Source organism: Sapajus apella, unplaced genomic scaffold (genome assembly GCF_009761245.1).
Source record: "Sapajus apella isolate SASKATOON/1434 unplaced genomic scaffold, GSC_monkey_1.0 scaffold4, whole genome shotgun sequence".
In the NCBI taxonomy this organism is placed as follows: Eukaryota; Metazoa; Chordata; class Mammalia; order Primates; family Cebidae; genus Sapajus; species Sapajus apella.
This window is the reverse complement of record NW_022436944.1, coordinates 6,501,532-6,516,046: the sequence shown is the minus strand read 5'-3', so window position 1 is coordinate 6,516,046 and position 14,515 is coordinate 6,501,532.

Genomic DNA, 14,515 nt, shown 5'->3' with positions numbered 1-14,515 from the left:
AAACCCACAAAGATGCGAAGAAACCAGCACAAAAAGGATGAAAACACTAGAAACCTGAACACCTCTCCTCCTAAAAGAGATCACAACTCCTCACTAGCAAGGGAACAGGACTGAATGGAGAAGGAGTGTGATGAAATGACAGAATCAGACTTCAGAAGGTGGGTAATAAGAAACTACAGTGAGCTAAAAGAACATGTTGTAACCCAATGCAAAGAAACTAAGAACATTGAAAAAACATATGATGAAATGCTAATGAGAATGGACAACATAGAGAGGAACATAAGTGAATTGATGGAGCTGAAAAACACAACATGAGAACTTCGTGAAGCATGCACAAGTTTCAACAGCCAAATTGACCAAGCAGAAGAAAGGATATCAGAGGCCGAAGATCAACTCAATGAAATAAAATGAGAAGGCAAGAATAGAGAAAAAAGGGTAAAAAGGAATGAACAAAGTCTCCAAGAAATGTGGGACTATGTGAAAAGACCTAATCTATGTCTGATAAGTGTACCTGAATGCGGTGAAGAGAATGAATCCAACCTGGAAAATACTCTTCAGGATATTATCCAGGAAAACTTCCCCAATCTAGCAAGGCAGGCCAATATTCAAGTCCAGGAAACACAGAGAACACCACAAAGATATTCCTCAAGAAGAGCAACCCCAAGGCACATAATCATCAGATTCACCAGGGTTGAAAAGAAAGAGAAAATGCTAAGGGCAGCCAGAGAGAAAAGTCGGGTTACCCACAAAGGGAAGCCCACCAGACTCACAGCAGATCTCTCAGCAGAAACCCTACAAGCCAGAAGAAAGTGGGGGCCAATATTCAACATCCTTAAAGAAAAGAACTTTCAACCCAGAATCTCCTATGCAGCGAAACTAGGCTTCATAAGTGAAGGAAAAATAAAATCCTTTGTGAACAAACAGGTACTCAGAGATTTCATCACCACCAGACCTGCTTTACAAGAGCTCCTGAAAGAGGCTCTACACATATAAAGGAACAAACAGTACCAGCCACTACAAAAACATGCCAAATGGTAAAGAGCATCAACACAATCAAGAATCTACATCAACTAATGAACAAAACAGCCAGCTTGCATCAAAATGGCAGTATCAAATTCACACATAACAATATTATCCCTAAATGTTAATGGACTAAATGCCCCAAAAGACACAGACTGGCAAATTGGATAAAAAGCCAAAACCCATCAGTGTGCTGTATCCAGGAAACCCATCTCACATGCAAGGATACACAAAGGCTCAAAATAAAGAGATGGAGGAAGATTTACCAAGCAAATGGAGAGCAAAAAAGAGCAGGAGTTGCAATTCTCATCCTCATAAAATAGACTTTAAAGCAACAAAGATCAAAAGAGACAAAGAAGGACATTACATAATGGTAAAAGGATCAATGCAACAAGAAGAGCTAACGATCCTAAATATATACGCACCCAATACAGGAGCACCCACATACATAAGGCAAGTTCTTAATGACTTACAAAGAGACTTAGACTCCCACACAATGATAGTGGGAGACTTCAACACCCCATTGTCAATATTAGACAGATCAACCAGACAGAAAATTAACAATGATATCCAGGACTTGAACTCAGACCTGGACCAAGCAAACCTAATAGACATTTACAGAACTCTCCACCCCAAATTCACAGAATATACATTCTTTCTCAGCACCACATCACACGTACTCTAAAATTGACCACATAATTGGAAATAAATCTCTCTTCAGCAAATGCAAAAGGACGGAAATCATAACAAACAGTCTCTCAGACCACAGTGCAATCGAGTTAGAACTCAGAATGCAGAAAATAACTCAGAACTGCACAGCTTCATGGAAATTGAACAACTGGCTTTTGAATGTTGACTGGATAAACAATGAAATGAAGGCAGAAATAAAGATGTTCTTCGAAACCAACGAGAATGAAGACACAACATACCAGAATCTCTGGGACACATTTAAAGCAGTCTCTAGAGGAAAATATATAGCAATAAGTGCCCACATGAGAAGCAAGGAGAGATCTAAAATTGAAACCCTAGCATCAAAATTGAAAGAGCTAGAGGAGCAAGATAAAAAAATCTCAAAACCTAGCAGAAGATGAGAAATAACTAAGATCAGAGCAGAACTGAAGGATATACAGACACAAAAAACCCTTCAAAAAATCAATAAATTCAGGAGCTGGCTTTTCGAAAAGATCAACAAAATAGACCACTAGCCAGATTAATAAGAAAAGAGAGAATAACCAAATTGATGCAATAAAAAACGATAAAGCAGATATCACCAGAGATTCCACAGAAATTCAAACCATCATCAGAGATTATTACAAACAACTCTATGCACATAAACTAGTAAACCTGGAAGAAATGGATAAATTCCTGGACACTTGCCTCCTCCCAAGCCTAAACCAGGAAGAAGTTGAAACCCTGAATAGACCAATAACAAGGTCTGAAGTTGAAGCAGCTATTAAGAGCCTACCACCCAAAAAAAGCCTAGGTCCAGATGGGTTCACAGCCGAATTCTACCAGACAAACAAAGAGGAGCTGGTACCATTCCTTCTGAAACTATTCAAAATAATCCAAAAAGAGGAAATCCTTCCCAAATCATTTTATGAGACCAACATCATCCTGATACCAAAACCCGGCAGAGACGCAACAAGAAAAGAAAACTTCAGACCGATATCCATGATGAACATAGACTCAATAATCTTCAATAAAATACTGGCAAACCGATTGCAACAGCACATCAAAAAGCTTATCCACCATGATCAAGTAGGCTTCATCCCAGGGATGCAAGGCTGGTTCAACATACGCAAGTCTATAAACGTAATTCACCACATAAACAGAACCAAAGACAAAAACCACATGATTATCTCAATGGATGCAGAGAAGGCCTTTGACAAAATACAACAGCCCTTTATGCTAAAAACCCTCAATAAACTAGGTATTGATGGAACATATCTCAAAATAATAAAAGCTATTTACAACAAACCAACAGCCAATATCATAATGAATGGGCAAAAACTGGAAGCATTCCCCTTGAAATCTGGCACTAGACAAGGATGCCCATTCTCACCACTCCTATTCAATATAGTACTGGAAGTTCTAGCCAGAGCAATCGGGCAAGAAAAAGAAATAAAGGGTATTCAAATAGGAAAGGAGGAAGTCAAATTGTCTCTATTTGCAGACGACATGATTGTATATTTAGAAGACCACATCGTCTCAGTCCAAAATCTCCTGAAACTGATAAGCAACTTCAGCAAAGTCTCAAGATACAAAATCAATGTGCAAAAATCACAAGCATTCCTGTACACCAATAACAGACTTAAAGAGAGCTAAATCGAGAACGAACTGCCATTCACAATTGCTACAAAGAGAATAAAATACCTAGGAATACAACTAACAAGGAATGTAAATGACCTCTTCAATGAGAACTACAAGTCGCTGCTCAACAAAATAAGAGAAGACACAAACAGATGGAGAAAGATTCCATGTTCATGGTTAGGAAGAATCAATATCATGAAAATGGCCATACTGCCCAAAGTAATTTACAGATTCAACGCTATTCCCATGAAGCTACCAATGACCTTCTTCACAGAACTGGAAAAAAACACCTTAAACTTCATATGGAACCAAAAGAGAGCCTGCATAGCCAAGTCAATTCTAAGCAAAAATAACAAAGCAGGAGGCAACACACTACCGGACTTCAAACTATACTACAAGGCTACAGTAATCAAAACAGCATGGTACTGGTACCAAAACAGAGATATTGACCAATGGAACATAACAGAGGCCTTGGAGGCAACACAACATATCTACAACCATCTGATCTTTGACAAACCTGAAAAAAACAAGCAATGGGGAAAGGATTCCCTGTTTAATAAATGGTGTTGGGAAAACTGGATAGCCATGTGCAGAAAGCAGAAACTGGACCCCTTCCTGACACCTTACACTAAAATTAACTCCAAATAGATTAAAGACTTAAACATAAGACCTAACACCATAAAAACCCTAGAAGAAAATCTAGGCGAAACCATTCAGGACATAGGCATAGGCAAGGACTTCATGACCAAAACACTGAAAGCATTGGCAACAAAAGCCAAAATAGACAAATGGGACCTAATCAAACTCCACAGCTTCTGCACAGCAAAAGAATCAGTCATTAGAGTGAATCGGCAACCAACAGAATGGGAAAAAATTTTTGCAGTTTACCCATCTGTCAAAGGGCTGATATCCAGAATTTACAAAGAACTAAAACAGATCTCAAGAAAAAAAACAAGCCCATTCAAAAGTGGGTGAAGGATATGAACGGACACTTTACAAAAGAAGACATACATGAGGCCAACAAACATATGAAAAAATGCTCATCATCTCTCGTCATTAGAGAAATGCAAATCAAATCTACATTGAGATACGATCTCATGCCAGTTAGAATGGCAATCATCAAAAATTCTGGAGACAACAGATGCTGGAGAGGATGTGGAGAAATAGGAACACTTTTACACTGTTGGTGGGAGTGTAAATTAGTTCCACCATTGTCGAAGACAGTGTGGTGATTCCTTAAGGACCGAGAAATAGAAATTCCATTTGACCCAGCAATCCCATTACTGGGTATATATCCAAAGAATTATAAATCGTTCTCCTATAAGGACACATGCACATGAATGTTCATTGCAGCACTGTTTACAATAGCAAAGACCTGGAAACAACCCAAATGCCCATTGATGAATGATTGGACAGGGAAAATGTGGCACACATACACCATGGAATATTATGCAGCCATCAAAAATGATGAGTTCGTGTCCTTTGTAGGGATATGGATGGACCTGGAAACCATCATTCTCAGCAAACTGACACAAGATCAGAAAATCAAACACCGCATGTTCTCACTCAAAGGCGGGTGTTGAACAATGAGAACATAGGACACAGGGAGGGGAGCACTACACACTCAGGTCTGTTGAGGGGACATGGGGGGGGATGAGGGGGTGGAGAGGTGGGAAGAGATAGCATGGGGAGAAATGCCACATATAGGTGAAGGGGAGGAGGGCAGCAAATCACACTGCCGTGTGTGTACCTATGCAACAATCTTGCATGTTCTTCACATGTACCCCAAAACCTAAAATGCAATTAAAAAATTATTAATATTTATTAATACAAATCAAAATACAAATTATAAATTGACAATAAAATGGAAGTCTTTTAGTTGACATTTAATAATCACTATTACTTTAGAGGAATAGTCTTATGAAATGCTAACAACCTGTTTTTCTTCACAGAAAATTTTCTGATTTTAGCTAGGATGACTTTTGCAGGAAATCCATTTACTGTATAATCTATTATTTCTTCTTTTCAATCAGTGCATATACACAATATACAAGCAAATAGGAAGATTTATAACAGAACACTAGCAATATATCTCCTTTAACAACCAGAGTAACGTATTTAAATGGGCACATTTATAAAAAGGAATCATACTTTTCAAGGTTCTCCACTCTTTTTTTGGTGATCATTGTAGATATTTACTTATGAGTTGTGGGAAATGACAACTGTGGTCTAATTGTTTATTCAAAAATTGTTTTTAAAATAAAGCGGAAAAAATTCTAGTGAATTCTAGGCAAAATTTAATGAAATCATGTCATTTAAAATGAAGTACATTATAGCTTTTAATCAAGTATCGAATCAGCCTTTAAAAATTATCTTTCCGTGCCAGTTTCCATTCACTAATTTTATTTCTTCCTTCCATACTTCCCTTTCATTTCCCCCAACCTGATTCTGTTCTTTACAAATTAAAAATCTCTGTTGAAGAATTTATTTTTGCTATTTTCTCCTCATCTTTTGTGCTATAAAACGCAGAATTGGGCCAAACCAACTTTGGTTCTTTGGAGTGATTTTTTTTTTGTAAGCCAGGATGCACATAGGATTGTCTTTAGGGATGTTGATTTGCTACTTATTCTTTCTTTTCTTTAAAAATAACTTATAATGAATTTAACCCAATTATTTTAGTTGCTCAGTTTTCCAAAGCATTAGCTACCCAGACTTTTAGAGAAGGTCTAAAGGTATGCTACAGTATAATTTTTCTGACTTCACTCCCTTGTTTCCATGCAGTTTTTTAATTAAAGTGGCAGTTTTTGAACAATCCCTTTAGAGATCTAGCTATTTCCTCTCCTTGCCCCTTTAATCTACGTCTCCTCATTTGTTTTCTCCATTGTAACACTGCTGCTCATTTTGGATTCAGTTCCCAGCAGGCTATCTTCACTGGGAGGTTTTGTCATGATGTCTGCTGGTGAAATTTAAGATGAATCTTTGAAGATGTAATCAATGTGAGATGATGTCATTACCGAATATGAATTGACCCTAAATCCAATGACTGGTGTCTCTATATGAGAAAGGTGAGAGAGCAAGATTAAAAATGGCCATGTGAAAATGGAAGCAGAAAGCTACAAGCCAATGGGTGCTAAAGACTGTTGGCAACCACCAGAAGGAAGAAAAGGGCAAGGAAGGAGTGCTTTGTAGAACTCTTGAGAGACTATGGCCCAGGTGATAGCTTGTTTTACGATTTCTAGCCTCTAGAACTGTAAGATAATACATTTCTGTTCCCTTAAAACACAGTTTATGATAGTTATGGCAGCCCTGGAAAACTAATACAGAGCCTTTGTACATTTGACTATAGCCTTTGACTTAATATTATAAAAATGCTATAATCAATGACAAAATCAATTTCACTTTGATATTATTACCACATTTGATCAAGAAAGGGCATATTATGTAAGATAAATGTGAAAGAGCATTGATGATATTTCTTGGGTTCCTGCTCTGTGCTAAGATCTGTGTGAAATGCTCCACATAGATTACTTCTTTTGCTATTCGCAGAAACCTTATAAGACACTAATCTTTGTCATCCACCTTTTTATAGATGAAGTGATTAGAAGAAAGAGAGGTTTTGTTTTTCCCCTTAAAGCTAGTTGAATGGCAGAGCCATGATCAAATCTCAGTTCCGGCAAGCATTAAAGTCGAAGGTTTTGAACACCTTACAATAATAGCCTTTCCTTCATGGTAGGGATTCAAGCATTATAAAAAGGGAGATAACATTATTTTTAATCATGCTTAGAAGTTTAAAAGCTAATATTTTATTCAAACAAATGGTTTCCTAGAACCACAAGATATGAAAGAGGCAGAAGTTTGTGGAACTTTGTCTGCTTGTGTTAATCACTCTCACTCCCTGCCTGCCCCCCTGCACTTCTCTGCAGCCCCACAAAAACACTGGTCTTTGCAAAATACAGATTAAAAACTGACATCATCATTTTACTGTAAGGCAAATGAGACTTACAGAGACAAATTGACTTTTCCACAAACGTTGTATCAGATCATGTCAGAGCTGAGATCAATGAATGTCCTGCTGTGAAGGAGAAGATGAGCCAACACTTTTACAGCATAATTGATATGGGCCATCTGGGCTCCAGATTTTTCTTATCTCAGATAAAATATGAAGCTTAGGCATTACAAAGTAAGCTATCCCATAACTGTAGGCAGTACCATTAACAGCTGTGAGCAATGTGCATTTTATGAAATAATACAGATGTTCTTCATTACAAATATTACCGAGACATTAAATGCCATTTTAAATAAAGATGATTTACACAGGTAATAATTGATAGTGATAGAGGATGCATACGTCTTGGTTGTGTATGAAATGCTGTCTTCTATCCATTACTTATTAGACCTTATAAAATACAGGTTTCTTAAGCCTAATGATAATGAGGTGAATTGAAACTAACTGCTGAAAATTTTCTTTTATTTTTTTTCCTTGCATCTAATCACTGAAAAAATGAATTGATTTTAGGCGAGCATGCAAAATATTATGAATTTTATTTTTGGTCACAACTCCTAAATATTTAAAGCTTTGCAATCTGGGTTTTGTAACAGTCTGGCTTCCCTAAGGCACATCAAGTTTTTCCAAGATCAATTAGTTTTAAATTTCACCTGATGAAAGTGTGATAGCTGAAATGAGTAGCCCTAATCTGCACTCATGAATGTTAGACTATATTTTATGAGCCTATTTTTTGGAAATAAGATTGGGATGATAAATGGACATAAAGGGATTAAAACTGAAAAATTTGGAAGAAACCAAGATAATCAGGGTCAATTGAGATACATATTTAAATACAGAAACTTCTAATGCTCTCAACATATCAAGCCATCAGTCTGTAACAAGCAACCATTGATTGTCTTAGCTTCTAAATCACTGATGTATACATTAAGCATTTTCCAATGCGTCTATACCGCCTTGAATTCCACTACATGGAAAATTCAAATAACTCTCTGGAAAAATAACAGGAGAAGAAGGCCATTATATCCATGTACATTAATAGCTTATGCCTCAGGATAGAGGTGAGTCTGAAACAGCTTGATGTCATAGCATAGAAATCAGTTCTATTGCAATAATTAATTAGACAGTTATTTTGATATTTCTTGTAAATTTTACCCATACGACCCTTATATATCTCAGATCATAACTAGACATTAACTGTACTGGAAACAGCTTGCACCTTTTTTTCAAAAATCTTATCCCAGAACTTCCATGCCCAGATCAATGTTTGAAAGTCCTGCTGTAAGTAGGCATGACCCTGTTTTTACTCTCAATCTAGATCTCTGCCTGATCTGATGGCAAACTAGAAACTTCTGTACAATTCATTGGGGTTTAGACAGAACCTTTTGCCTTAGTGCCCAGGATATACTTATGTGATGTTTAAACATGTTTGGGGTACAGCAGTACAAGTTTTAGAGATCAACTTACAGAACATTTTAGTGACTGTGGAGCAGGCAAAGATTTTTTAAACTAGACACAAACATAACCATAAATCTTAAAAAAGATAAATTGGTCTATATTAAAATTATCTTCTATAATAAAAACCACCATGTACATTAAAAAGTGTGCAAAAATAACACATAGAGTAGGAAAAAATATGAATGAAGGACTTATAATCTGGAATATATGAGGAATGCCTAACATAAGAAAAAAATCTAACAATCTAATAGCAAAACGGGAAGAAAATGTAAAGACATCATAAAGAAAATACCAAACAACCAAAGCATATAAAAAGGTGTTCAACTTCCTCAGTCATCAAGAAATGCATATCAACACTTCTAAGGTGAAGCCACTAGAATGGCTAAGATGAAAAAATAGAAAATGTCAAGTATGATGAAGACGTGTAGCCAAACAAGATTTTTCTACATTGCGGTGGGTGTATTAATTATTACAGTGCCTTGGGAAAGCAGTTAATCAGCATTTACTAAAGCTGAATTGCATATTTTATGATGTAGCAATTCTGTATCTAGAAGAAAACCCACAGAAATAGGTATATGTGCTTAACAAAAGACATGAGTTAGGATGTTTATAGTGCCACTATTCATAATTGTTTCACACTTGAAATTACCCACATGACCATTAAGAAAAGAGTGAATAAATAAATTGTAGTATATTGACACATGGAGTATTATTCAGCAATGAGAATTAATGAGCTACAACTACACACAAAAATATTCATGAATATTACAAAATACTTCTGAGCTAGAAAAACCAAATGCAAAATTATACATACTGTATAATTTAATTTATAAAAATATAAAAATAATCAGATAAAACTAATGCTTTTAGGGGGTGGGATAAAAGGGATCTTAAGGAGGTGGTAATAGATGGAAGGCATCATTAAAGTGACATCTAGAGCCCCAATAATATTCTGTTTCTTATTTTGGGTCCTGATTCTGTAGGTATGTTTAATTTGTGTAAAGTTATCAAAATGAGACAGTATTTGCACTTTCATTTTGTATTACACTTCAATAAAATGTTTAAAATATATATTTGAGATACTTATAAGCCACTGTTCTTCCTGTTCCTAATTTTACCTCTTATTTTCTGGACTAATTTGTTCATCCTTGGACCTAGGTTTCTGTTTATCAAGCAGAAGTTCTTTCCAAAAAGCTGAGCTTATTGCTAAGATCATTCCCATGCAGCTTCTTTCTTTATCTAAAGCTGGATCCTGCCCTAATAAATCTTGCACATCACTTTGATGGTGTTCTTTCACCAAATGTAAATAGCTACCACCAGTGACATAAAATCCCTCCAGTCTTGACAATTTCTATTAGTTTCCTTTGCAGATACATGGGCACTGATATCTGGACTGGCCATGGGTTTTCTAAGCCCCCTCAAGATTTAATAATTTCAGCTACTAATTAGGACTAGAAAGAGACTAGTTTTTATTCTTTGGTGAGTTTATATTAGTCCTATCTAAGCCACCTCTGGGACATTCTTCCTTATTCTCTTTTACTCACATAGAAACGTACTTTTTATTCTTAAATTTCTATGAGAAAAGCCCCATTAGCCTAACTATGTTATGTAACTGAAAAGTTGTCTAATTATGTTAGGTTTGGACTTTACATTTGGTTACTACATGATTATTTAAAATAAGTAAGGCTTTATGAATTCTATGATGTTCTAACATTTGAGATTTAAGGTTTTAAATAAAACATCTTTTAGGTAGTATCAAATAAGAATAGAAGTTTCTCTTTTTTTGACCAGTCAATTTGTAGAAGAACAAAGTTTCAAAATCATGGATGAATTGTTCTGATAAGTTATGTTTCATAGCTCACCATATTTCCCACTCAATAGCTGCTAACCATGCTGAATAGGATAGCTATGACCAAGGAATTACTTTATATTTTTCTGGCCACTTCTTTCAAACATAGTTTATCAGATACTAATTCCTCATATACTTATTGACATCTTGGGTAGATCTCATAATATTCTGTTCATTTGCAGACATTAAAATAACTTCAGTTTCTGAAATTAAGACAAGTCTTATCCTCACATTGGTTTCCAGTCTTCTCCTTGAACCCCCGGCTCAAGCTTGATCTGCTTTATCAGGACAAGCAGTGATAAAGGATGTTGTAGTCTGTTTTGGAGGTTCTTGTTTCTTTTAATTCCTCTTTTTAGCCCCTTGCCCTTAGCTTCTGGTTAGTGCACAGTTGAGAAGAATAAAGGCAAACATTTCTGTACTTAGCTGATAACCGTGATTTAGTATTAACCTGGTGAAAGCTCTTTTGCAAAGCAGATGTTCTAGTGTTTGCTTTTCTGAGTAGTATTACTAGTAGGTTCTTTCTTTCTTTTTGAGATGGAGTTTTGTTCTTCTTGCCCAGGCTGGCATGATCTCGGCTCACCACAATACCCCCTTCCCGGGTTCAGGCGATTCTCCTGCCTCAGTCTCCCGAGTAGCTGGGAATACAGCCATGCACCACCACAACCAGCTAGTTTTGTATTTTTAGTAGAGATGGGGTTTCTCCATGTTGGTCAGCCTGGTCTCAAACTCCTGACCTCAGGTGATCCACCTGTCCGCCTCCCAAAGTGCTGGGATTACAGGCATGAGTCACTGCGCCTGGCCAACTAATAAGTTATTTCAAAGCCCTCTGAATTTCCCTGTCCACTGATATGACAGTATGCTCTGTGACTGCATATTTGTCAACCCACAGCTGTAACCTTGTGGTAGAGCTCCATATAGATTCTTTTTTCCTGGCACTCTGTATTAATTTGGGTCTTTAAGATGGTCAGTACCTTTTTAATGATTAAGAAAAACACAAGTTGGAAATTACAGTCTTATTACTTATAGGCCCTGGAGGTACATGACATGCATGAAGGTCATAATGGAGGCGGGTGAGCACCTGGAAAGAGAAGAAGAACAATTCGTGTGCCAATGCTTTTCTTGAGTATAAGGCATTATCCAAACAGGGTTCCTGAAGCAAGTTTAAACGAGTGGGTTTGAAGCAAGGAAGCACAAGTTCCAGAAGGTTATGCTGTGACTGAAAGATGTTTACTATGAAAATATCTGCAGAGTCCATGAGGGGATCAGTGAGGCTGCTGAAGTAGGTTTTATCTAGCTGACCCACAGAGAGGTGGTCATGAAGAGGAAGTTGTATAAGGCAGTGTTATAAGACCACAGTAAGGAACTGGCAGGGTTTGAGAGGTGGTATCTTTACCTGAAGTCTTCCCTTTGACCATGCCTGGCATATGGATTCTCTTGAAGAACATACCTTACTCTATTGCTATATGTAAAACTCTCCAATGATATCTTTTTGTTTAATTGATAATTCCTCTTTGCAAACACTTCAGCTTGGTATGGAAACTTTTCTTCAGTTTATCAAACAACAATACTACTTATTTTTTGTGTGCATTTTCCTCAAATATGTTCTATGCTTTCCCAATGAGTTTGTTTCCATCCATGTTACTTGCTACTTTTAACCTTTCTTCTTCCAGATATGACTGTATTTTAAGATATATTCATTTTATAAACATTAGGATTGTAAAATGCAACAAAATTACAGAATATCCAAAATCATACCATCAGAAATAGTATTTTTAATATCAGCTGAAAATTTTCTTAGACATTTGTCTAAGCACTGTAAAGAGTGATAAATTATCATACTTTCCACAACTCTCCATTTTATTTAATGTCATAGTTAGTGGAGCAATGTCTACATTATTTAACTAAAATAACTATGTTACTATTGAGGATATCCATGGCAGGTAGTGAAATCGGACTCCCTCATGTTTGTGCACAGAAACCTCAATTTGAACAATTACTCTTGTACAAAAACGTCTTGATGAGAGGTAAAGAAATCCAGTGAAAGGTTACCAAAATAAAGGGAGCCACAAACATTTTTTAAATGAAACACATTGAAGAGGGTAGGAAGAAGCATTTTACATTATCTGTGTCACTCCTCACCTAACTCAGGGCAGCACAACATAGAGAGCTACACTCTACTTAGAAAAAAGGAGAGGGAAGAGAAGATCAGATTTTGCCTTGTACCCCAACACAAGGCCCAGGCCACTGAAACTCACCACTGAAAAGTCTCCCCAAACCCCAGACTTTAGGCTGATACCCACAGACTGAGCTTCCAGGTCTGACTTAGCCTCGTGCTAGAACCTGCAGCCCCATCTTCCAGGGCTATTCAGTGAACTAGGTCCCTGGGGCTGCCAAGTCATTATGCTGACCTTGGTGACTTATGCTGGACTGCATTGGCTCTGGACCCACCACAACACTGAGTCAGTCTCAGCTGCCTGGGGATCTGGTCCCACTTCTTCCAGGACAGTTCTCACAGACTTCTCTAAGCCTACCACAGAGACAAGCTAACCCTAGTGGCCCTGAGCTCCACACAGCCCCCAGCACTGGGCCAGCAAGGACAGTAGAAAGGGGCAAAGGATCTACAAAACAACCAGAAATTCATTAACAAAATGACAGTAATGTGTCCTTATCTATCCATAATTACCTTGAATATAAAGTGATTAAATTCTCCAATCAAAAGACATAGAGTGGGTAATGTGATGCTGCTTTGTTTTATTGTTTAGTTTTGTTTTGATTAGGATTGCTTTGGCTTTCAAGAGTTGTTTTTGGTTCCATAGGAAATATAGAAAAGTTTTTCTAATTATGTGAAAAATAGCGTTCATAGTTTGATAGGAATAGCATTGAATCTGTAGATTGCTTTGTGCAGTATGACCATTTTAAAAATGATTCTTCCAATTCATGAGCATGTAATGTTTTTCCATTTGTTTGTGTCATCTATGATTTCATTTAGTAGTGTTTGGTAGTTCCCTTTATAGATGTCTTTGACCTCTTCAGGTAGATGTTATCTGCAGGTATTGTGTGTGTGTGTGTGTGTGTGTGTGTGTGTGTGTGTGTGTGTGTGTGTGTCTGTCTGTCTGTCTGTTGTATTTGGAATTGCATTTTTTTTATTTGGCCCTCCACTTTAACATTATTAGTGTTCATTATTTAACATTTAAATATTTAACATTATTGGTATCGGAAATGCTACTGATGTGTGTATATTGATTTTATACCTCAGAAGTTAACTGAATTTATTTATCAACTAGGAGACTTTTGGCAGAGTCTTTAGGATATTCTAAGTAAAGAATCACACCTTCAGCAAAGAGAGTTAGTCTGACTTATTTCCCTATTTGTATGCCTTTTAATTTTTTCTCTTTTCTGATTGATCTGGCTAACACCTTCAGTATTATGTTGAATATACTGAGAGGTAATAAAATCCAGTGAAAGATTGGTGGAGAGGGGAATTCTTTTCTAGCTCTGGTTCTCAACAGGAATGCTTCCAGCTTTTGGCTGTTCAGTACGATGTTGGGTATGGTTTTGTCATGGATGGCTCTTGCTATTTTGAGGTATGATTTTTAATTCCTAGCTTGTTGAGGCTTTGTCTCATGAAGGGATGCTGGATTTTATCAAAATCTTTTTCTATATCTATTGAGATGATCATTTTTTTTTGTTTTTAATTCTGTTTATCTGGTGAATCACATTTATTGATTTGCTTCTGTTGAACTAAACTTGCATCTCAGGAATAAAGCCTACTTGATCATGGTGAATTACCTTTTTGATGTGCTGCTTTATTCAGTTTGCTAGTATTTTGCTGAGGATTTTTGTGTCTGTGTTCAACAGAGATATTGGCCTATAAT